The sequence below is a fragment of the Adiantum capillus-veneris genome, chromosome 22 (genome assembly GCF_014529385.1).
Source record: "Adiantum capillus-veneris isolate H3 chromosome 22, ASM1452938v2, whole genome shotgun sequence".
Lineage (NCBI taxonomy): Eukaryota > Viridiplantae > Streptophyta > Polypodiopsida > Polypodiales > Pteridaceae > Adiantum > Adiantum capillus-veneris.
The window spans coordinates 62934007-62958950 of NC_140952.1; the positions used below are offsets into that span (position 1 = coordinate 62934007).

At 44.0% G+C, this 24944-nt stretch overlaps 1 pseudogene across 1 annotated transcript; it reads right to left on the bottom strand.

The window, feature by feature from the left end:
• Nucleotides 1–1744: 1744 nt before the first annotated feature.
• Nucleotides 1745–20798, bottom strand: LOC147429473 (potassium transporter 1-like; annotated as a pseudogene). Its single transcript, XR_015185847.1, has 5 exons — nucleotides 20540–20798; nucleotides 20222–20272; nucleotides 19825–20074; nucleotides 19692–19744; nucleotides 1745–2105 (listed from the first exon to the last, which is right to left on the bottom strand). The product of XR_015185847.1 is annotated as a potassium transporter 1-like (transcript).
• Nucleotides 20799–24944: the final 4146 nt, after the last annotated feature.

The window sequence follows — 24944 nt, forward strand, 5'->3', positions numbered from 1 at the left end:
AACACCATATCCTTGGCCATGTACACATGTTGAACCTTAGCTAGCCAGCCATTGTCGGTCACTTTGAAAGCAAGAACACGACCTTTCCAATGGTTTTTTACTTTATCGCGTTTAGTTCTCTTCACTCTGTGTACACCTTTGCATGAAGGAAGCATTGTTACCCAGTCATTCACACGAAAAGATATGGACTTCCAAAGACCATCCTCCCTAACGTTATGAAAGTCACAAGAAGTTATGTTATGTGAAGGGCGACGTGCAAAAGATGCCATGGAAACTCAGAGATTAGAGAAGAAAGAAAGTATAGACGGAAACTAGAGAAACTAAAACCTCTCACAAACTAGAGAGCGAGAAAGGTATATGTTTGAAAAAAGTAGGTGATTTATCATTAATGCTCTTGTTTTGAGAGCCTTCTGACATACATTTCGTATCTTTTGACAACGCTTTTGTGAAATATAAAATAGAATAAAAGACGAGACTTCATTGCTTTGAGCCGCAAATTTAATGAGCTCTCTCGCCGAAAGCACCTAAATATAGTAGTTTCAGCTTTGTGATCAAGACATTTAGCGGTTCTCCGTCAAAATAGGACCACCAAAACCCACAATAGAGGAGACAAAGGTGCCATACTTTTGTATACGTGTCAAATAACTATTGGACTATTCCTTAATCCTTAGATTAACAAACAACCCTTTTTGAGTCATTTTTGGCCCTAATGGATGGACCCTCTACATCCATTTCTCATGATCACAAAACACTAGTTGAAGCATGGGATAGAGTGGTCAATTCTTACAAAGATGCTCTGCTTAATGCTACAGCTTCTTCATTGGCTCTGCCGCTCTCTTCTTTGCAAGAACGGCCTTTTGATTCTCCTTTTCTGGGCTCTTGGCATGGATACAGATGCGCCAATGGGCAATACTTCTTGATGTCTTCCTCTGGCATTTCTCATGTAAATATTGTACAAATGCATGCTCCTCTTAGATGTTTCACATATAACGTGCGTGGGTTGTGCAACCATGACAAGTGGAAGCTAACCTGGAATTATGTACATACATGCAAAGCAGATATTGTAGTTTTAGAGGAACATAATCAGCATGAGTTTGGTGGAAAATCTTCATACTTTGGGGGATTTTGGATTTCTTATGCTAGCACAGGTAGTTATTTTGGTGTTTTGATGATGGTAAGCCATGAATTACATCCCGTCTTAGCATATAATGACCCTAACAGAAGGTGGATGGTTGTTCAATGTCTTATTTAGGGGAACATTTTGGAATTTTTTGGTATCTATTCAGCTCAAAGAAGTCACCTTTGGCAAGATTTGGCTCAATACCCTTGGTTATCAGTCACTCATGCTACAAAGAGGGATTATACTTTTGCCCATGATGCACACTCAATGTATCGTGTACAGTTGGATCGCTGGTATTTGCTAGGTACTCAACAATATGATATGTTTGAGTGTAAAATGAGGATTGATCATTCATTTACCCTCTCGGATCCTTTTCCTCTATGGCTACTCCTTTATTTTGCTGCATCTCCTAGTGATTCTCCATTATCCAAAAAATAGCTATTGCATATCAATAATGCATATCTTTTGCATGAAGCTTTCCAAAATTTGGTGGAAGCGGTGATTCTGTCAAAGTCGGCGATGCGGAAGCACACAAAGCACGGGGAGAAAACACGAGAGAGAGAGAGAGAGAGAGAGAGAGAGAGAGAGAGAGAGAGAGAGAGAGAGAGAGAGAGTTTCCTTCGAACCAACCAAACTTGGCAATGAATCAGTGATTTACAATGGAGCATAGGGTTCACTTATATAGTGCCCTCAGCAAATTGCCCTACCCAGAGTTTGATAAATAAGTAAAATTAAATACCTAAAGCCAAAATAAATAATGGGTTCACATTGGGCAGTTCACTTGAGATGCCTAAACTTTAACACCCTCTCTGCAGCTCATAGTGGACGGATCCATGTTGTAATGACCAACAATGTCCACAAGGTCTCCATTGTCCATAATAGCCTTGATAGCAGGAAGTGTGTATGATGATGGTAGAAATCCTTGCAAATATTCATGGCTAACTAGCATAGATGGATGGAAGAGTGACAAAGATTGAGAAATTTTCTGCGAGAGGGTGCACCATTGCAAATGTGAGAGGTAGAGAATGGTAAGATCAAACAAAAGGCTTTCACAGGGTGTAAACTCAAAAATGGTGTGGATATGGCATGGATAGTGAGGGGTGTTAATAGTTAAAAGAAGAGATGATGACTAGTTAGTGCTTGTCAAGAAAGACGGCTACAATGAATGACAGATGATCTCTTGAAAATTGTGCAGGAAATCAAAAGCTATCAAATATAATTGCAAAAATAAAACCTTAAGTTTAGAAGGGATCATATTCACATATGAAAACTACAAAAAGATATAACGATTCCAAAATTACTCACTTTTTCAAATTTAAAACAAAACACGATATTTAATGATGTGGGGTCTTGTTATCCAAGTAATAGATCTCTATATGCATTCTAAGCAACACGACATATTATAGAAATGAAATGATATATTAACGTCTTCAAGAGGCTGAAAATGACATTTGATCATCTTCAATTATAAAAAAAATACAAACATTATTCTTTAAATGCTACTAGCTGAAACTATGAGTAATGATTCGACTTGAGGCGAGAGAGAGAGAGAGAGGGGGGGGGGGGGGGGGGCAGAATGCCATCCTGAGCATCGGTTGCCTTTTAGAAAGTTGAATTGTAGAATATACTACGTCCAAGAATCTCCATTCGTGGATCGTGAACACATCACGTCCAAACATTCCTAGATTATGAACTGCTGGAACACATCCCGTCCATGATCCGACCAACAACAATGAATTGGTATACTCGTCCACAATGTTTTAGATACATCTGATTGGTTCCTTGCCAGATGCGGGCGCCTTGAACTCCGACCCACGGGTCCAAACACCAAGTACATGAACTCCAACACATGGGTTCAAATCAATTATATAGGGAGCATTGTCTGCCCCTCTCTGCCACTCACAAGCCTCTCTCTTGTTGAAGCTAGTGGGAACAATCGCCGTTTGACTAGAAATCTGGTGTCATGGCCACCGTGGTTGCCCCCACGTGTGCCATGCTGATCTCCTCTGTCAATTCTTTATCACCGTGATCTCTATTCAGCTTGCCTTTGTGTGAGTCCATGCTTTTGCCTTTGACTTCAAACCCTCGAGCCAAACAAAGCGTCCTCTTGCATTGATAACAATGGATCTCGCACCTCGTGGGTACCGAGGCAGCTAACTGAGCACTGGTACATTCGACCTCATCAAGCGTGTCTTTGCCTCTGTCCTCTAGCGAGCTCGTAAATTTGCATTTGGCTTCACAATCTCGAGCCAAAAAAGTTGACGGCTTCCTTGAGAGCTTCGTGTGTGCATAGACCGCTAATTGGGGGTTGGTCGATGGACTATCCACGGCTTGGGTTTGGTATTGGTCGTTGAGGTTGTTGTAGTGGGTGCTCAAGCAAGGGGACGCCATTTTGAACTTGCAAGATTTGAAAATTTGTACTCCTTGCACTCCAAGGGCCACGGGGATCCTCCAAGCCGCACCACACCCTCTCTTGAACTTGAAGCTCCTCGCCGCTAGCCAGCCACACATGAGGAAAACTCCTCCATGGCTCTTCTCCGAGGCTCTAAACTCCTTGCCTCCAAAAGTCGCAAGGTAGGCACCAAGCCGCTCCAGACACAGTGCAAAGAGGGCTCGAGAATACCATGTTCCAAGCCGCTTCTCAAGTTGCCAACTGGCCTCACATGGCTCCGTGCAACTCTCCAATGCCGTGCTAAATGAACCTCTCCACAAAAAAACTCCCAAATCCTCCAAGGCGATGTCGACCTCCAACCTTGCTAGTGCCGTAAACTGACCACCATCTCTAGCAAACAACGTTTTAAAACGCTCAGACCAGAAGGGGGGTCGCCGGCAAGTAGGTGGTAGCATCACTGCCAGGAGCGTTGGGGACAGCATATCGAAATGCAAGGGGCTGACGGTGCCACATGGCGCTGCCGCCGACCACAAAAACGATGGAGTGGTTATTCGTTGGCGCTTGCAAAACGCTAGCGTTTTAGAATGCTAGTTGCAGCGCCCTCTAGCCGGCAAGGGGTAGGTGGCGACAAGGACCCAAAAACGCTGCAGGGAGGGTGAGAGATAAGCACCATAGGGCAGAAGGGGAGGACGACGAGCTTCTTTGACATGCTGGACTTTTCTCCCACGATCAACGAGCATGGTGCTTTGATACCATGTCAAAGTCGGCGATGTGGAAGCGCACAAAGCACGGGGAGAAAACACGAGAGAGAGAAAGAAAGAGAGAGTTTCCTTCGAACCAACCAACCTTGGCAATGAATCGGTGATTTACAATGGGGCATAGGGTTCACTTATATAGTGCCCTCAGCAAATTGCCCTACCCAGAGTTTGACAAATAAGTAAAAATAAATACCTAAAGCCAAAATAAATAATGGGTTCACATTGGGCAGTTCACTTGAGATGCCTAAACTTTAACAGATTTCCCCTCTTATCTCTCAGATGTTCATGGATCTAGATGTGGCTTGGTTTTGCTTTGTTATGTGAATACAAGTAACCATACAAGATTATGGTACATGGTATATGCAGCAGCAAAGAGGCAAGGTGCAAAAAGATAAGGTTGTCTGTCATCAACTAGAAATCCTTGCGGATTCTTGATCGCTTACTACTTATGAGCGAGAGACTTTATGTGATGTTAAGACATCTTTGATGCACAATAACATGCAAAAATTGGAAAAATGGAAAGTTCAATCATGCTGATCTTCTTTTATGGACAAAGGTTGTTCATCAAAGAAACTTTTAAACAGTTACATCATTCACGATAATCTACAGCCATTAAACGAGTCAAGACAGATTTTGGACAATGAACTACCTCTAAGTGCAACATAGCGGAATCCATGGTGAATCATTATCAATAGAGTTTTGTGGCTCTTGAGTGTCCTTCCCAAGAGGTGTTGCAAGCTAGGCAATTGATGTTGTCACATGTGCATCCTATCTTTAATGTGGTTAATGCAGATGCACTTGAGGGTGAATTCATTGAGGTTGAACTACATAGCAGTTTGCTACATCTTGGTCGTTGGAAATCTCTGGGGTTGGATTGTCTTACTGTTGAGTTTTTCCTTCGCTTTTGGGAATGCCTCAAGCAACTGTTACTTTTCATGTTGAATTTCTCATGGACCACACAATCCTTGCCAGCATCGTGCAAAGAAGGCTTGGTGAAATTATTGCCTAAGCAAGCATTATGTGAATCCTTTTCTCAATGGCATCCCATTACATTTATGCCATTCATCTACAATTTGATGTCGAAAATGATTGCTACATGCATTAAAGATCATTTGTTTTCCGGCATACATGCAGCTTAGAATGGCTTCATTCCTTGCCACCAAATTATGGATAATCTTGCTAATGCCTTCATCAAAATTGAGTGTGCTAATTACATTGGACAAGATGTACTTATCATGCCGGTTGATATCAATTATTTGAGTGCCATGTTGTATGCTATTGCCACTCATCCTCTATTGCTTTATTTGGACTCTTTGACGGCTTCTGGTTGTTTACACGGATTGGTATTACCATCTGGCAATCATTTTGTGGCACAAGCGTATACTGATGATTCCATGTTCTAGCTCAAAAATCAACCAAATGATGTGTGATGTATCATAGATGCCTTACAGATCTGTGGGTTGTTGGCTGCTGGTCTTAAGGCCAATTTTTGGAAATCCAAACTTTTGCCACTACATTAGATGGATTGGCATTCTATACTATGGCCACGTGAGATTGTGAAGCCCAATCAAATTGTGCGACATCTTGGATACCCTTTGGTTTGGTCGGTAAACAATGCCAAACGCTTGGATTGGGTTGAACATAAATTTAGATCCAAATTGCAGTATTGGAATTTTTCCACTTGGCTGTTGCATGAACGTCTTAGAATAGTTCAATCCATCTTGATGGCATACATGTAGTTTTTTCTACCGTTGTCGCATTGGCCATCTAGTCGTCTTCGTGCATTCATGTCTCAGATTTTGGACCTTCTTTGGTCCACTTGCTCACACAAAAGAGGGTTGTGACTACTCTCTATGGATAAAATATGTACTCCAAAGCATTGTGGTGGCCTGAATATTTTACATCTATGCTCTCATGTTCTTGCGAGGAAGGCCACATTGTTGTTAGTATTGGTGGAGCAAAAACAGCCTTGGACACTGATGTTTGCTTATTTATGCTCTCATGCAATTTCTACACTTGCATTTGGTCATTGTCAGCCTTCCTATTGGGATGTGGTTTTTGGAAAATTTGAGGCTACAATTTTGGACTGCCCCCTTGCTTCTAGTCTGGTAGTTGATTGGAAAAAAGTAACTGAGCATCTGTCATGGCATGATCGGGATGGTGATAGTGGCAATTCGCTCAGGCTAGAGAATATACATTGGAGAATGGTTTTTCATCATTCTCACCCAATCGTCTCCCTGACAGGCATATTTTCTCTCCCGAAAAGGAATTACTTTGATATCACATGTTGTTGATACTAACGAGCATGCACTTACATTTCGGCATGCGGCTATCACTTTTGGTCTTGGTATGCATTATTGACATGCATGGCAGATTATTTGTGATCTTGTTGATTCTATATCTTCCATTCCGTCGCTCTTTGATGGGGATCAACTCAATGATTGGCATTATGATTATTCCTCTATGCTTTCCTTATCTGCAAAGAAAGTCTATTTCCATTTGCAGTCATCATTTTGGATAGCGGATCACTACAATATGGTATGGAATATGCATAAATGTACTGCATGGTGGCGTAATAACGTTATGGAATTGTGGCATGCTAAACTTCCCTTGAAAGAGGGATTATTCATGTGGAGATGTCTCATTGGAGTTCTCCCCACAGGTTATGCATCACACCCAGATCTCACCGATCTCTAATAGATGTCGGGATGCATTAACTAGTTCAGTAGACACGGACTCTTTAGTACCCATGCACTAGACCTCACAAGCTAGTACATTCACAAAAGACGACAATTACTGAACATTCACATCACTGTCTCCGTCGAGATCTTAGATGAGAAATGTGATCTCTGTAACATATCTAGCAATCATACCCAGACCGTACCAAGTCTCTGACGGATGTCAGGATTGTATCAAACAATCACACCCAGACTGCACCGGTCTCTGACGGATGTCCGGATTGACTAAATATTGTTACCCATCACTTCATCATCACCCTCTCAGGTGAATCAAGACAAAATGCTGCAGACATTTCATCTTCATTGGACACGTACTCAAACAATACACACATGAGAGAGCACATGTACACACAACAATCTTTTAGGAATTTCCTTTTACAGGTACTTAGCTCTTACTAAAAAGTCATCCAGCAGAATACTACAGCCTATAAGTATCCCTGAAATCCGCACGGGAAATCAGTGACTTTTCCTGCGTTCTTTGGCAACCCGTTGACAAAGGAGCGGAGAAACTCCCCTCTCGTGCAGTCGGCCGCTGCACCAGGTTCAACCAGCTGTCCTGCCGTCTGCAGCCTCTGGATAGTCGCAGCTAATCCAAAAGCCTCAAGGTAAAGCTCTAACAACTGAGGAGTATCTGCTAGGTCCTCCTCCTCCATCCTTTTGGCATCCCATGCCAGGTAATTCCTGATCTTAACCAGGTACCTCTTATCAGCTTACCTTTAACTTTCCTTTCCTTGTGAGCTAGGATCTGTTTTGGAACGAGGATTTCCTCTTCCACTTCCGGCTGCGCATCCGGCTCTATATCCACTGGCACCTCACCCTTGAAAGGCCTCACTAGGCTCACGTGCAACGCATTGTGAATCTTCCAAGCATCGGGCAACTGTAACCTGAATGACACTTCACTTATCTTTTCCTGTACCTGGAAGGGCCCATAATACCTCATACTTAGCTTTGGAAAAAGCCTCTCCTTACCCTTCCGCTTCCTTAAGTGTGCTTTCTCAAACCTAAGTAGCACCCAATCATTCGCCTTTAACTGTAAGTTGCCCCGATGCTTATCTGCTGCCTTCTAATGCCGCTCTTGAGACCTCTGCAAAGCCTCTCTTACCTTGGCAAAGGCACTGTCCAGATCCTGAGTATATTGATCCGCCTCAAAAGATATTTTCCTTAGTGCTTAGAATAGGTGGCACCTTTCTAGCACCCTCGATTACCTCAAATGGTGCCTTCCCCGTCGAAGAATGAACTGTATTATTATAGGCAAACTCAACCAACGGCAAAAATTTCTCCCACTGGTGCTTCTGATCCGAGATGTAGGACTTCAACAAGTCCAAAACAACTGAGTTGGCAATCTCTGACTGCCCATCTGTCTGTGGGTGAAAAGAAGACGAAAATTTAAGCCGTGTTCCTATATTTTCCCAAACAGCTCTCCAAAACAAACTCGTGAACCGGGGATCTCTATCTGAAACAATAGACTCTGGCATCCCATGTAATCGGAAAATCTGCGAGACAAATAGCTTGGCCAAATGATTGGCCTTCACTATCTTCTTGACCGGAATGAAGTGGGCCTGCTTACTAAACCTGTCGATGACTGTCCAAATGCCATCGTTCCCACTCTGCTTTTTCGGGAGATCAAATATAAAATCCATGGCTATGCTTTCCCACGGCCTGTGGGGAGTCAGTAGAGGAAGCAATAACCCGGTGCCGTGTGTCTGTCATACTTGACCTTTTGACACACCAAACATGTTTTAACGAAAAAATCCACATCCTTTTTGAGCGTAGGCCTGTAGAAATACTTTTCTACACCTTGCAAGGTACTGTCAATGCCTCTATGCCCAACAAAAGGATGATTATGGCACTCTATCCACACTTTGTTCCTCAAGGGCTGTGTCACACACAACAATCCCTTCTTCATCAAATAGCCTTCCTTGATCACAAATCCCGCAACTTTCTCTGCATTCTCTTACCGATCAACCCTGTCTGCAAAGTCCGGATCTGTCGCAACAGAGCAAAGACTCTGGTGATCCGTAAACACTGTAAAGTCTGCTCCCAAGAGATAATGCTGCCACTAAGTCAAAGCATGAATCACTGCTAACAACTCCTCCTCGAAAATCCGAGCAACTCGCTCTGGTCTGGAAAACATTCTACTCTCATAAGCAATGACCTGGCCCTCTTGCATCAAGACCGCACCCAAACTATGTCCACAAGCATCACAGTAAACCTCAAACTGTGTCTGCAAGTCTGGTAGGCTTAACACTGGCCTTGTTGTCAGCTTCTCTTTGAGCATCCGGAATGCTCCCTTTTCTGTTGAGCCCCAAGTAAATGGAACTCCTTTCTGATTCAAACGTGTAGTGGAGAGGCAATCTCTGCAAACTTTCTAATCAACCGCCTGTAGTAAGAGCACAAGCCCAAAAGCTCCGCACCTCGTACACATTCTTCAAGTCTGGCCAATTTTGAATAGTATCAATTTTGGCATGGTCCATCTGAACACCTTCTGTTGAGACGATGTGTCCCAGAAAGTGTATCTCTAACAAGAAAAATTCACTCTTTTTCCCGTTCACCACCAGCCTGTGGCGCCTCAGTGCATCAAAACTCTGTCAAGATGGTTTCGATGATCTACTTCAGTCTTAGAGAATACAATGATGTCGTCAAAGAACGTGCCCACAAGAGATCTGTAATCTCTGAAAATCCTGTCCATCATTGCAGGAGCATTTGTGAGACCAAAAAGGTGTCACCAAATACTCGTACAATCAAAAAGCTGTCCGGAACACGGTTTGGTATACATCTCCAAGAGCTACCGTGCTCTGATGATAGCCACTCTTGAGGTCGATTCAACTAAAACACGTTGAACCCTGTAACCTGTCAAGAATGCCATCTACCCTGAGTATAGAAAACCGGTTCTTGATGGTGATTTCGTTCAAGGCTCTGTAATCAATGCACATTCTCCAAGATCCATCCTTTTTCAACACTAGAAGCACTGGTGAACAATAAGGTGAAATACTGGGCTGAATTAGACCTTTTTCCAATAGTTCTTTCACTTGGTGCATAATCTCCTCATTTTGTGCTCTGCTCACTCTGTACGGTGGCCGGTTCGGTGGAGTACTACCCGGCACCAACTCAATGGTATGGTCCTCGGGTCTCTCAGGAGGTAGCTCTCCAGGCAAACCCTTCGAGAAACAATCGGCATGAGCGTGCAAAAACTCGTCTTTCTGCTTCTAAGTCTGACACATTTGACTTCTTTTCCTCATCTAGTTCATGCAAGTAGATCGAGTAAACAAAGCAGCAACTGATACAAGTGGGACTGACTCGCCCTTTAGCTTTACATCAAGAACTATATCCTTTTCCTTGTCATTCTTCAATGTGGCTTTCCTTGCCCGATAGTCGACCACCACGTTGTTCTTGTGGTACCAAGGGATCCAAGTAGTACATCACACCCCTCAAGAGGCATGATATATAAATCTTCATGTCACAAGTACCCCTGGCAGTGCAACCAAATTTTGCCAATGACAGGAGTCACGGACGTATCCTTCCCCTGGGCCGCTAGAACTGCCTCCATGGGTGGCCCCATCTCCTCTGGCGTGATCCCAAGCCTAGCCGCCAATTCGGTCGAAATGAAGTTGGCCTTGGCTCCTCCATCGAAGAAAATCAGGGCTTCTTGATCTCGTACTTTGCCCCACGCTCTGCAGAGCTCGGTACTCTCGTCTGTCTGCTCTAGGCTCGTTCCCACAAAAATCCGGTACCAATCCTGCCTTTGTCTTTCCCTTCTTTGCTCGCTCCTCTGCGGCCTTGGACGATTTTGGCTTGTCCTCGGCATGCTCTTTAGGTCCTCTAATAGGGCATCTCGGTAAGATGTGCCCCGCCTTGCCGCAACCACAGCACTTGCCATCTTTAAAGTACTTGGCTCGTTGCTCTGAAGTAAGTCGTGGGCCATTGAACCTTCGTCTTTGCTACTTCCCCTTCTTCCTGTTCCCATTGAAGTGATCTTGCTTGCTCGGTGGCGTCTTTTAGCTTATCTGTAGGGTAGGTCAAAAATGCATGCGTGCATCCCAAACCCTTGCTTTGCGTGTCCCATGAACCTCTGAATAGACTCGGACTCCTTTCCGTATCTCTGACGGAAGGCCACAGCAAAAATCGCCCAACTTGTTGCTTGAAGGGGATCCTCTTGAAGGAAGAGGCCGGTAAGAAAAGTATCCCAAAATCTCTGACAATAAGAATCCAGAGTATCTTCCTTGGTCATCCGTAGATGATTCCATGCCGTAATCACATCGTGCTCGTACTCTGAGTGAGCCACGAAGAGGTAAATATTTTCTTGAAGTTGAGCCTCTTGGTGGGTGCTTCCAATAAGGTAGATCACCACGTCTGGGCATTCCCCTTAAGGTAAGAGGCTGCTCGTCGAACCTTGGAGTGCTCTGAGTAGCGACCTCCAAAGAAGACGATGTCAAAATGTTGGATGAAAGCCAACGCTCTGTGGGTATCTCTGAAGCCCGAAAAAAAAAAGTGTCCAACTTGAGGGCTTGCCCACCCTCTTTGAAATCCTTAGCCTTCTTGCCCTTATCTTCCAGACGGTCGTATTGATTGGCTCGGTACAGATACTTCCTCTTCGTTGTGTACATGGAATCATCAGAGTCCGAACTCTCTGACGAATCCTCATTTGAAACTGTCATGATGCTTCCGAGATCTTCTATGGGATCTGCTCTTCTTAGCTCTCTTCTTATCCTTCTTGTTCTCTTTTCTCCGCTTCTTCCGCTTTTGCTCATCCTCTCTAGCACTAGAGGACGACTAACTGTCAGGACTCTTTGAAGCCGAAGAAAAATTCTTGAAGCGAACACGCTTCTTCGATCTGCAAGCCACCTTGAAAGCTGACTTCCGGTCCAAACAACCGGGGTAATCTGTTGACTTCCTCTTCTTCCAAGAGTGCTTCTTGGTCTTCTTTAGTTTGTTGACTCAATGCTCTACAGCTTCGTCAATCTCTTTTTGTTAGTACAGCCTCCGCTTGCCTGCACCCTTCTCTTCTTTCTGCTTCATCTCTGAAGTTCTTTATGGTGTATGCCCTGTAAGACAGAGCGATGAAGACGGGAGCGCGCCCGATGCGCGATGTATGAAGGGTGGGAGTGGCTAGTAAGTCCGGGGCAAGGACACGAAGATTCTTTATCAAAATCTTTTCCCTTTCTTCTGTCCCCTCACCGGGAACTTCTTGTTCTTCAATTTCGGCCAGATTCTCCGCGAGAACCTCTTGTGTGTTGCAAAAAGGACCGGATTCTCCGTAGAAGAAGAATCGTCTGAGCTCTGATACCACTGTAATAGACTTGCACACTCCAAGCCGAATATGAATAGCAACACACGAACAAATCTTCAAAACAACTGGACAAATCTTTAACAGAGAGAGGGAGTGAGAAGATTCGAGACGACACCGGCACGGCGTAGTTCCGCACTAAGAGCATTGGCCCCAAAGACTCGCGCCCCTTTCGGTATTTCTTTATTATTACTTCTCCAAAGTACAACTCCCGAGGGCTCTCCTCTCTGAGACTCTGCGTCCAGATGCTCTGTAGAGTGAGAGGCCCAAGGGCTCTTATAAATTACAAGGGATGCCCAAAAGCAGAGCCCCAAAAGCTTCAGTTCCAAAAGCACTTGACCCCAAAAGCTACTGCTCTGAAAAGCTCACGCCAAAACTGCCAAAAAGCTGCCAGCGCAATTTACGGAAATCAGTACAGCTGCCACGTGGCCTGTCAGCGTAAAATCCGGACTGTCCGTACAGCCTGCCACGTCAGCACCGATAGCTGAAATTGGGTCTTGCTTTATTTGAAAGGTTTTAGGCCCCTCGGCCGGGTTCCATAAGTTGGGCACAACTTTATAAACTTATAGGGTCACTTATTACAAGGTTCGGGCCACACGGCTGAATTTATAAGTTGTCCAACTTCTTGTATTGATCCTTTCCTTTAGGGTGGCCATCCTCTGTCCTTTAGGCCATGCCACGTCATCACTTTGTGACAGTCTCCTAAGAGAACGATGTCTCCATCTCTAGAGAACTCCCATACGTCATTATTCAATATGGAGAAAGGGGACTGTCTTTTAGGTGACGAGTAGACTGATGTACTTGGAGGGAAGTAGCATATAGCGATATATAGAAATCTACTTGTCTCGGCTCTCATTCTCACCCACATATACCTTGCTTGCTCATCTTTCCTCATAATCTGTAGTAGTGGTTTCAGCTCCTCTTTAAATAAGACTGCTACTCCTCCTGGACCCCGGCTACCCCGTAGAGATCTCTTGTTTGGTCGACCAGCTGTTTCCCATAAACAACCCTTCACATGTGGCATAAGCTGTCCCGGTATCTGGTGTGTCTCTGAGTAGAAAACTATGTCTGTGTCCCTAAAGCTGTCTTCAAAGGCACCTACATCTAGCCTATATAATCCATTACAATTCCACGCCGCTATCCGGAGCATCGCCCCATAGGTCTCGCACCGTCATGATGAGCGCTTTTCCAGAACCACTACTTTCTCTCCTCTATAAAAGGCGATTTTCCCCTTTTCTCTTGCTGCCCTGATCTTTGGCATCAACTCTTGCATGTGTGCCACTTGTGCCAATGTAAGGTTGGCCTCTTCTTTAGAAATTCTTTCCTTATTTCTATATTCAGGAAGCGGAGAATAAGTGCCCTATCCTTTACGTTTCCCTTCTCATCGATTCCTTTCTTGCCCACTCTCCATGCACTTGTGTGAATAGGCTCTGTGATGGCCATGCATTGTAGCAGTTCCTTCACCTCTTCATCTACATTCTCTTTGTCTTTGACTCCTGTGACCCGCACATGCAGAGCCCGATTCTTCCTTTTCTGCTCTTCCTCAATGGTCATATTAATAATGGTGGAGGTAGGTGTGGTCTCGGGCATCTGGGCCTTCCCTTTCTTCGCATCCTCAATCCATTTCTCTGCTTCATCAACCTTTTCTTGTGTCTTAAAAAGACGTTCCGCCCATGAAGATGCCGTTTTCGATTTCTGTTCATCTCCTTCCCGTAGAGCTTTCATCTGATCCTTCATGTCCTCTAGCTCCTTCAACACCGAAGGTTGGTCGTCTCCCTTCTCCTTAGTTGCAGATTTGCAAGCCGCAAGTTCTCCTTTTAGCTCCTCGATTATTGCATCTTTTTCCCCCATGTGCTTTTCCATATTTGTTCTCCACGCTTCAAAACTTGCTACTGCCTCATCAAGTTTCTTTTGCATAATGCATTCTGTTACATTTACTTCGGCCTTGATTAGGTTTTGTAATTCCGTTTTCAAGATCTGAATTTCCTCATTCTGTATCCCCCGGATCTCTCTCCTTAGTTCTCTCATCATGTCTCCATACATGGAGTTCCTGTAGCTCTCAACGCTCGCGTGCATTTCCTTCCTGATGTCATCCCTCATATAGTTTAGCTCTGATTTGAGCATCACCTGGACCTTCTCCATCATTAGCTCATCATGTATCCTGGAGGTTTTCCCAACTCGTAAGGATCCTGGTGATAGTACAGTATCTCTGTTTCTCCGTTTAAATGTAGCTGTTGTTTTTTTTTGGGGTGGTGTAGCTATCTACACCCGGCCCTTCCCCTTCGGTAGGCAGATCCATCGAACCCTGTATTAATACCTTCTGAATACCCAATTCCAGACCATGGACAGGCGTACAGCTGGCACAAGCAGCAGATGGGCACGCACTGTACTGCAGAGGTGTGAAACAACGTTGTGTACAGCAGACCTGTATTGTACGGGACCTGTCTGCACAGAGAGACCTACGTGCTGACTGCCCTGCGCGCTGTTACACCTGTCCTCAGAGCCCCGCTGTGCAGACCTGCTTGCTGACTGTCCTACGCGCTGTTACACCTGCCCGCTGTGCAGACTTGCGCCCTGTAGACCTGCCCGCTCAGGGTGAGAGAGAGAGAGAGAGAGAGAGAGAGAGAGAGAGAGAGAGAGAGAGAGAAATGAAATGAAATGATATATTAGCATCTTCAAAAGGCCAAAATGACCTATGAGACCAAGCCGTTACAACATAGTGAATCTGATACCATGTCCGGAATAAAAAAGAACTGAAACAAAATACAATGTACAATGAAAGAAAGAAGGGCGCGGGGGGGGGGGGGGGGGGGGGGGATATGGTGGAGATCCATCCTCATCTGCACTCTAGACATCGAGAGAGTATGGCACGAATCCTCTGTTGTAGTCTCCGTCGATGCTGTGTAGCTCCTCTCCTCAATCGCGGGCGTCTAGATCTCCCTAGCTCCAATGCTCGGTCTATGAGAATGCCAGTAGTGGTAGTATGAGTGCGGGCAGAGCTCTGCAATGGTGGCTGCTCCTATAGGTGTCCAATATCTAGTGTAAAGAAATCTGTAATCTGTCTCTGGGACTGTCTCTCTCCAGCTCTCCTCAGTAAAGTGTCTCTATGCTTGTGTAACTCAAGTAGATACAGTCCAAGACATCTCTGATCCTCATAACTCATGACCCTAGATAGAGGCCCAAAACCCTCTCTGAATAGACAATGAAAACGGCCTCGTATCTCATAGTACACTGTGCAATGACATATGTAATGTAACTCTGTCTCTGGCTCTAGATGACATAAGCGGCATATCCTGCTATCTTCTGGTATCCCTCTGAATCTCCCAGTCTCAATCTCAAGCTGATGTGAGGATGTACGTATCTGGCCAATGGCACAACGCAAACCATGAGAAAGATGTGTGTCCATATAGCTAGGTCGAATCACAACCCATCCCCTGTGAGGTGGAGAAGATGCTCTCTATAGAAAGCCATCTTCGTGCCCAACTCTTGTACCGGCTCTATCCATGTCCTCCTCATGTCCAGCTGGATCAGATCCTGATGAATGAGTCTAGTAATCTCCACCCGTGTCAGAGACATCGAGGGTGCCTGTAGAGAGTATTGAAAAGGAGGCAGCCTGTCCATGGTGAAGCCATGTGTCTGAAACCATGATGTCATTTGTGCATACCAGCATGATGTATCCCCCTGTAGAGCTAATTGTCTGGAGGACTCTAGGGCCAGCCTGGCATATCAGTCTCTGGTAGTATCCCATAGGCTGTGTACAAAGGAGACTCATCTGGTAAGCGCCTCAATCTCCATAGGGGGGGCAGCTAACTCCGCTCGAATGATATCATGTGGTACGGAGGCCTTGGCTCTAATCAGCCGAGATATCATAGATATTTAAGGGCCTCTCCATACGTCTCCAACCATCCTGGCCTACAGAAGGTCCCCAAACCTGCACCCCATATAGCATAGTAGATGCAACCAAAGTATCAAAGAGCCATAGAGAGAGAGAGAGAGAGAGAGAGAGAGAGAGAGAGAACCAAACCCTACTACTGACATCATGGCAACAGTACAGGCACGCAAATTGCTCCATGATTCTCAACGGATTTTCTGGCAGGAAAAGCAGATAGCAGAAGTTGCTTTTCTACGACATTTTTGGAAAGCTAATGACTTGAATGCTTTTGGGGCTCCCGTTTTTAGAAGATAGAGCTTTTGGAATTGCAAGCCTTTTGTACCAGTTGCTTTAGGGCTTCAGTGCCTATAAATAAGAGCCTTCGAGGTCCTCTCTGGCAGATCAGTCCATGATTGCACAGTTGCAGAGAGCGACTCCCTAGCAATTGTACTCTGTGACTTATGAATATAAAAAGTAGTACCGAAAGGAACGCTTGACTTAAGGGGCCAATGCATCTAGGTAGAGAACTACGCTCTACAGCATCTCGACTCGAATTGTTTTAAAGTTCAAGTGTTAACAGTTTTCATGTTCCGACATGTGTTTGTTGTTGGCTTGCGGGTTATAGTGGTTTCAGAGATTGAGCAGTTTCTTCTTCTATGAAGGATCTGATCCGACTTTTTGCAACGGTGAGACTGAATCAAAAGAGCAAGATTGTGGACAAAAATATATGATCCCTCCATTCACTATCATATCATACCTTATCTCTTACACTTGAAGAGCGTTCCACCAGTTATACTTTAACTTATATAAGTCTCTTTCTCAAGTCACGGAATCTGACCAACGGATTTGTCTTCCATGAGAATCATGATCCAAAAACAATGGGCATGCTCCTAACGCTAGCATCAAATCAGTTAAGCAAAAGGAAGGTAGATAGCTTCTTGGCATTGACAATTCATGCATCAAGGAATTCTTGCTCAAGCACTGCCGCATTTGGATCAAAAGGCGTAGCATTCACGCCAAGTGGCACTATCTGGCTGCGTCAAATAGAAGAACTGCCCCCCCCCCCCCCCCCCCCCCCCCCCCCTTCTCTCTCTCTCTCTCACCGTGCGATGGACCTAGGGAAATCCAGGCGTCCACAATTACAGAGGAGGGCATCCCAGCATAGACGGAGATTACGGAGGAGGATTCAGATTATTTTGGAGCACCACGCACATATCCAGTCAGGTTTTTGACCATGGAGGACATCAAGGAGATCCGACACTGACGGATGCTGGATTTACTTTGAACTGGAGGATTTTCCCCTTCTTAGTAGCTTAAGTTTGTTGCATCCCTCATTATTTTGTACCTTTGTATTGACTAGAGAGTCTAGTCTCCCCCATAGTTTCACTTTCACTACAACATTTTGTTTAGGATGTTAGTCTTTCTTTCAACACATAGACATTGTATTAGATTCACCAGTTTGTAACTTGTTGGTCTCATAGGTCATTTTGGCCTTTTGTAGACGTTAATATATCATTTCATTTCTCTCTCTCTCTCTCTCTCTCTCTCTCTCTCTCTCTCTCTCTCTCTCTCTCTCTCTCTCTCTCTCTCACACACTGGAGGACAGGCCGCAGTGATGGATGGGGGGACATGGAGAAGCCTCTGGTCTCTATGATCTCGCGGCTCATTAGAGCCAAGGCCTCAGTACCACGTGCTATTGTTCGAGCAGAGCTAGCTGCCCCCCCACTAGTGGTTGAGGCGCTCACCAGATCTGTCTCCTTCATACACCGCATGTGGGAACTTCCCAGAGACAGATATGCCCGCCTTGCACTTGAGTCCTCTCGACAGTTAGCCATGCAGGGAGATACAGCATGCTGGTATGGGGAGATGACATCATGGTTTCAGGCGCATGGGTTCGGCATAGACAGATTGCCTCCCTTCCAGTACTCACTGGATGCACCCTCTCTGACTCTTACACAGTCCGAGATCACCAGGCTCATTCGCCAGGACGTGACTCAGCTAGACACCAGGAGGACATGGATACAGCCAGCACAGGAGCTGGGCATGAAGATGGCTTTCTACAAAGAGCATCTCCTCCAGCTTACGGTTGATGGTTTTGTGACGAGGCCCAGATACATGGACACCCACTTGTCTCATGGGATACGATGTGCTATTGGCCAGATATGCACATCTTCACACCAGCTGCGGATCGAGACTGGGAGATACAGCGGAATACCAGCAGAGGCCAGGACATGCCCCCTGTGTGACATCAAGCCTGAGACAGAGTTGCACTACACATGCCACTGCCCCGTCTACTACGAGATACGAGGCCACTTCCATTGCTTGTTCAGAGAGGGCTTTGGACCATTCTCCAGAGTCATGCAGTACGAGGATCAGAGATGCTTGGGTTTGTTTTTGCTCAAGCTACGCAGACACAGAGAGAGCCTGATGAGAGGACAGGCTAGCCAGTCTCAGAGACAGATCACAGATTTCTTTAGAGCTGCCACTGGACGCTCGGAGGAGTTACTACCACAGCACAGCTCGTCGTCTCACACCAGAGGCACACTGATCGACCAAGAGACTGAGCTGGGGAGATCCAGACGCCCACGACTGCGAAGGACTACACAGCATCGGCGGAGGCTGCATCAGAGGATTCGGATTACTTTGGCTCGACATGCACGACGCCCGGTCAGACTACTGACCATGGAGGAGATTGATGAGATCCGCCAGCGAGACCGATGTTGGATCTCTTGTGATCTAGCTATCCCAGCCATAGTTACCAGGAACGGGAAACGGAACGGGAACGCGGAACCAAATGCCATTCCTTGTTACGAGTACTCACGTTTGAAACACGGAACGGGGATTCGGAACGGGAACTTGGAATGGGAACGGGGAACGGAGACCTGAAAACGGCCATTCCCTGTTACTATGATCCCAGCTAGCTGCTTAGTTCACACCTAGTAGTTTAGGATTCCATAGTATTTTATTGTGACATTTGTCATTTCATTTTTGTCATCTTGTTACTCTTACTCTGACTTTGTATCAGATCCACCACGTTGTAACTTTCTGGTCTCATAGGTCACTTTGGCCTTTTGAAGACGTTAATATAACATTTCATTTCAGAGTGTCCTCCTGCAGGACAAGAGATAACCTCCTGCCTATATATAGGCAGCTTCCAAAACAACCGAAAGCACCTCATAGGCTAGGCTAGTGGTCAGTTCAGTACAGACCACTAGCCTAGCCTATGAACCACTACCTCAGTTATCTATTAGACAGCTCCAGTTGATGGTTAAAAACACCTTGTTAACTCTTCTCTATGATTCTCTCCCTCACTAATCATCAGCTGTCAGTGTGCAATTCAATCAGTGACCTCTCCATTAAGCCGTTGTTTGTGATGTGCTCATCACATGTGTTCTTTGCTCACTCTTGAGCTTTGCTTGGTTAAGCATGAAGAGCAAGCCAGCCTCAAAGAAATTATTTTCAGAGTCTCGTGTATTAATAATATTTCAAACCCATCAAAAGGCAGCATAGAGTGCAAGATCTCATTACCCTGACAGAAGGAACCGAAAAGTGTCCCAAATCAGCGAACATTGCTTCAGTGCCTGCAGTTCAGTACACAAAAATCATGTTTAGATCTATAGGATAACTCCCAAGGATGATTTCATGCAGTACAAGAACAGACCTGTCAAGGCAAGAACGATGCCTCCTAGTGAGATCCACCCTTGCTTCCCATTTCTTCGAAAATAGTCGATTATATAATGCTCGAAAGATACCCGCATCATGCTTCATGATGTTGAAGATGCCAATGCCGCTGATAAAGAGAAACCAGACAAAGACACAAGGGGCAAACAAGAATGCCACCTTCTCGGTACCAAAGCGTTGAACGCTGAAGAGGATTACTAGAATGGCAACAGAGATAAGAACAACATGATCTGCAGTTGAGCATGACATAATAATTGTCAAAGTATGAGTAAGAACTGAAAACTTTTAACCTTCAGAGCAACAGTCGCTGGCATAAAGTTAGCATCCTCTATGTTGGATACAAGAATGGATGATAGCAGGAATAAAGAGGCCCTTACCATTTGTTAAGCTTGCCTTCTTGGTCTGAATCCCATCTACCGCCGAGAGAACTGCAAAGCGATGAAAAATGATATTTGACCAACTTGAGACAAATGATGATTGATACCAGCTACTAGATGGTGGTGCAACTAAACAGACGAAGTCTACAATAACTCACGTGCCAATTTTTGTACAATGAATTTTACACTACATATGTGCTTATGTATCCATGTCTGTGTATGTGTGTGTTAGTTTGCATACAAGTACATATACGGATGAGTAACATGAGTTACATAACTATGTGCATAATGTGAGTAATGGATCACATTCCCTCGTACCAGAAATAACTGGCGTAAGCACACCATCTCCCATGACTGCACAAGTACCAAGCAATGTCAATAGTAGCAAGGTCCCTTTGGCAAAGGTACTGCATTCCAGTGCCTCTTTGATCTTAGCTGCTCTTCTCACTGCTCTGTTCGGACTTGGCAACCTGTATCCAGAAAGTTTTTGATCCTCAACTTGCTCATTTTGAAATCGGCTTACTTTTGCATAGCAGCATATCAGAGAATAAAGTGCAAACGTTCCGCCTGAAATGCAACATCAACAGACTTAACAGAAGTTCTAAAAAGTGATGGTGGTTGTTCAATCGATTAATAATAATTAAACCATATGAGTGACTATGGGAATCTCCCAAGTCCCATGTTTGAATCTTGAAAAGGCGGAACCCGGTAAACATCTCTTTCAATTTCTCAAAACCCTATCATGTGACATATCTTTGGAAAGTCCTTTGATGATAAAATTGATTGAGCTATTGAGCGCATAATTTAGAGATATAGTGTTCAAGTTATGATCAATCCAAAGTTTTGACCGCCCATGAGTCCCAAACTCATGGGCAATTCCCATATTCCCAATAGAATCATTGCCTGTTGCATCATGTCTATGTGGCTGCCCTTAAAACTTTGAGATCTTTCAAATGGAGGGCATTTGCTAGTGTAATGTAGGCACTACCGCTCAAAATTTAATTGACAAATTTTTTGATACATGCTGCATGGTTATGGCATGCACAGACGTGTGTGCATTTTAAGCACTTAAAGCACAAGCACGGCTTGTGACAGTTATCATAACCATTAAAATTTTACTGCATACATTATTGGCAAAGAAACATTAATTAGTTTGCAAACCCAAATCAAGCACGCCTTTAGTATAAACCGCCTCGATGTGAAGCATGGCTTCTCCCCAGTACCTCAATAGAACACACTCCTCAGCGGTTAAATTTTGATGCAAAAGCATAGCAAATCGGTAATTTTTTGGAATCTCAAGGAGATCAGCACGGCCTGTTGCTAGACTAGATGAAGGGTCCACAATTGCTTGGCATGGAAGCCTACTTGTCACCGTTTCTGGAAGCCGGCAAAGAATTCTTACCACGCGGCACTATTAGCCAATTTCAGTCGAAAGGGTTTGACAAGGTCGATTCTCTTTTGCCATGATATCTATATGTCAATAGCCGCATCTATTGGCTACAAGCACAAAGGTACTTATGCAAAGCAAGGCTTCAATTTAGGTATCTTGCATTGAGACTTCCTACGTTTGGAATATGCTATGAGTATACAAATTTGGGAGGGGCTTGGCAATGTGCTTGTAGGTTATTTCATTACGTGCCAAGAGGGCGTATGTGGTACATACGACAACTCTCTCTCACGTAGCAAAATTGTCTATGAGTCAGATTCGAGCTAGTTTTTCGTTCGAAATTTCAAGACAACTAGTTACATCAGGACGACCAGGCTAGACAATTTTAAGTTTTGCTTGGTTTTCCATGTTTAAACCTTTACTTTGGAAAATATTGTCTGTTGTGCAAAGCAAAGTGATTTTACAGTTTCACACAAAGCAAGGCTTCTCACTCGTGCCAAGATACTACCCATTGACTTGGAATCAAGGGCATTTTCACATAAGTTTGGGGAACTGGCAAAAGAGGGATATCAGCTCACATTTTAGGTATGACAGCATCGAGTTGTGATGTATCCCTACCAGTACAGATAGTGCAAGGCACTTATGGTTTTGTCTCTCACGCTTGAGGCCATCAATGTAGCCAAGGGCTTACAACTCTGCATGCCAGGCATGCTAGCCAGGTGGAATGAATTTTACCACATCATTGTTTACACCTTCGCTATAACACCAACTACTCTATCAAGGATGAGGTAAGTTATTGGTTGTTTAAACTGATTTTAATTTATGTTTCTTCCATTGATGTCAATGCACAACAACACTAAAAGGAACCTAACTCACAAGGACTTAATTCACACGCAAAGTGCTATAGTTAAGTCTATAGTCACAACCACATACAAGGTAGGTGGGTAAAGATGTGACTTGTGCTTTTGGCTACCTCCCTCGACGAGGAAATCATACAAGCAGACTTTTGTATGCTTATAAGACAAGTTGCAAGCTAGGTAAAGTATGCACAACAGCATACGCAAAAGGAATCCAACACAGTAGGCCAAGAAATTTTCCTTAGCCCAGCATGCTCTCTCTCTATCTTTCCTATTTCTCTCAAGGAGTAATGAAAACCTTCTAAGTATTTAATACATGTTTTGGCTATGCGTAGTCATGAGCCATGATGTTCTCACTCTCAGCAAGAATGTGGCAACAATGACACCACAAAAATTATTATTCAATAGATTGAATATTAATTTAACATTTGCATAAGGGCTAAGAGCCACAAAGGCTAAGAGCCATCTATTTTTCAACGGGCTAAGACCCAATTGTTTTCATTCCATGGGTGATTGTTCTCAAGATCAAGCAGATCTACCCAGTGGAGTACCCATTGACATTAATGGGTGGACAAGCAAGAGTCTTGTCATTACTGATGTTTTGGGTGTCATTTTAGCACTACATATTTTAGTGCGCAGATTGAGTTGAGTTTTTGATGACCTTAAACTTGTATAGGATTATCTATTCCATGGTGTATAGATGCATCAAGTATTTCAGACAGCATGGCTGTCCACAAGAACTAGGAGTCCAACTTGTGATTACTAAATCACTCAATAAGTGTTTATGGTCATTTTTGGAAACCTTCACACTTGAGTGGATCTTTTGCTTTCTCTATAGCAATAGGAGTGTCTATAAGAGCATAGTTTTGGGGTAAGACCCAGCTTGTGATTACTAAATCACTCAATAAGTGTTGATGGTCATTTTTGGAAACCTTCACACTTTCCTTTTTAGGAAAAGAAATTCTTTATCTGCCAAGGGGTAGTCACTAAGTCCTTTACAGGCTCTTTCCAAGGGAGTTAGATTGGCCGGATATACCAAGGGGTTTGGATTGCCAAGGCAACACCCAAAGTTAAAAATTTAAATTTATTTATCTTCACTAACCTCTATATTTCAGTGATTAGCAGGTCAAAGAAATTTTGATAATGTATGCTTACCAATTGAAATATGCACTTGACCTCCGGGTAAGTATCAAGTATTCTCTACCTCATCGTAAGTATATGTTTTTTGATTTAGTTTCTTTTCCAATTTGGATTGGTTAAGTTTTGTAAAAGGTATGCATCAGCTAGAAGGCTTTCATCCAATTTTCTCTTGAGCCACATGACAAGGTCATGTAAGAGCATAGCATTTTGGGAAAGTGGTGTCACTTTCTCTCTTCACTGTCATTAGGATACCATGATAGTTTTGTTCCCTATTGTAATAGTTACAGACCTACATGGTAGGATCTGTTTGGCACATGTTGTTAGGAACATGGTGTACAACATGGTCTAGGAACTCATGGATTTCGATTTAGACGGTGTGGAGCAGAGTATATGAGGGTCCCTCTCACTCAAGTCGGTGGGTGTTTGCAGTTACCTCCACACACAAGTACATCTCGTACTTGATGGATGTCACTTTTCCTAACATTGTTTTCTGAGATCTATGCCACATGTGGAGAATATGAGTCTCTAGGACTGGCACTGGCGCCTGTTTTCTCATGATGTGTCGCGACAAAGTCCCTAGATGCTGGTCACATTCGTTTATTAGACCATTTATTAAAGCACACAGTATCAGGAACAATTTTAGTGGCTAGAAATTGTCAGATACCGAGTCAGACTTGTTAAGATTACAAGTGCTATGAAGCAACCTTAACAGATGGTTGTTTACACATATAGCAAAGTTATGCTATGTTAATGAGATTGTTTCATGGTTGGTACCTAAGTGTGACTGAGTTTTCACATTCTATTATGGTCCAACTTTTGTCGCAAGGCTTTCACATACGTACCGTGGAAAGTTTAGTCATGAAAATGCAGGTTCGGATAGGTTTGTGTTAAATGCATTCACACTAGGTGTTATGGTCCCTAGTGTTAACACAGGCTTGTTTGGAACGGCGTTCAAATTCATGGACTTGATAACTTATGAAACATATTGCACCACAGGTGTAGTATTTCTATGAGATTTATTGTGGATCTACCAACTACCATATGAGGGGAGAAATTGGTATGGGTGTAATGGTCTAAACGGTATGAGTTTATTCCAATTAAGTTGGTTGATCACAACCATATAGATGACATGGATTACACCACATTTTTGTGAGTAATTGTGAACCCATGTCTACCAGTCATTTTTTGGAGATTTTTTGTAAATGGTTGGAGAGAAGCAACAATACATCCTACCACTCGTCTATAGACGGATGGTCAGGTAAGTATTACGATATGCTAAAGGATATGCTAAGTGCATATGTTAGCAAGATATGCTAATGGATATGCTAAGCGCATGCAA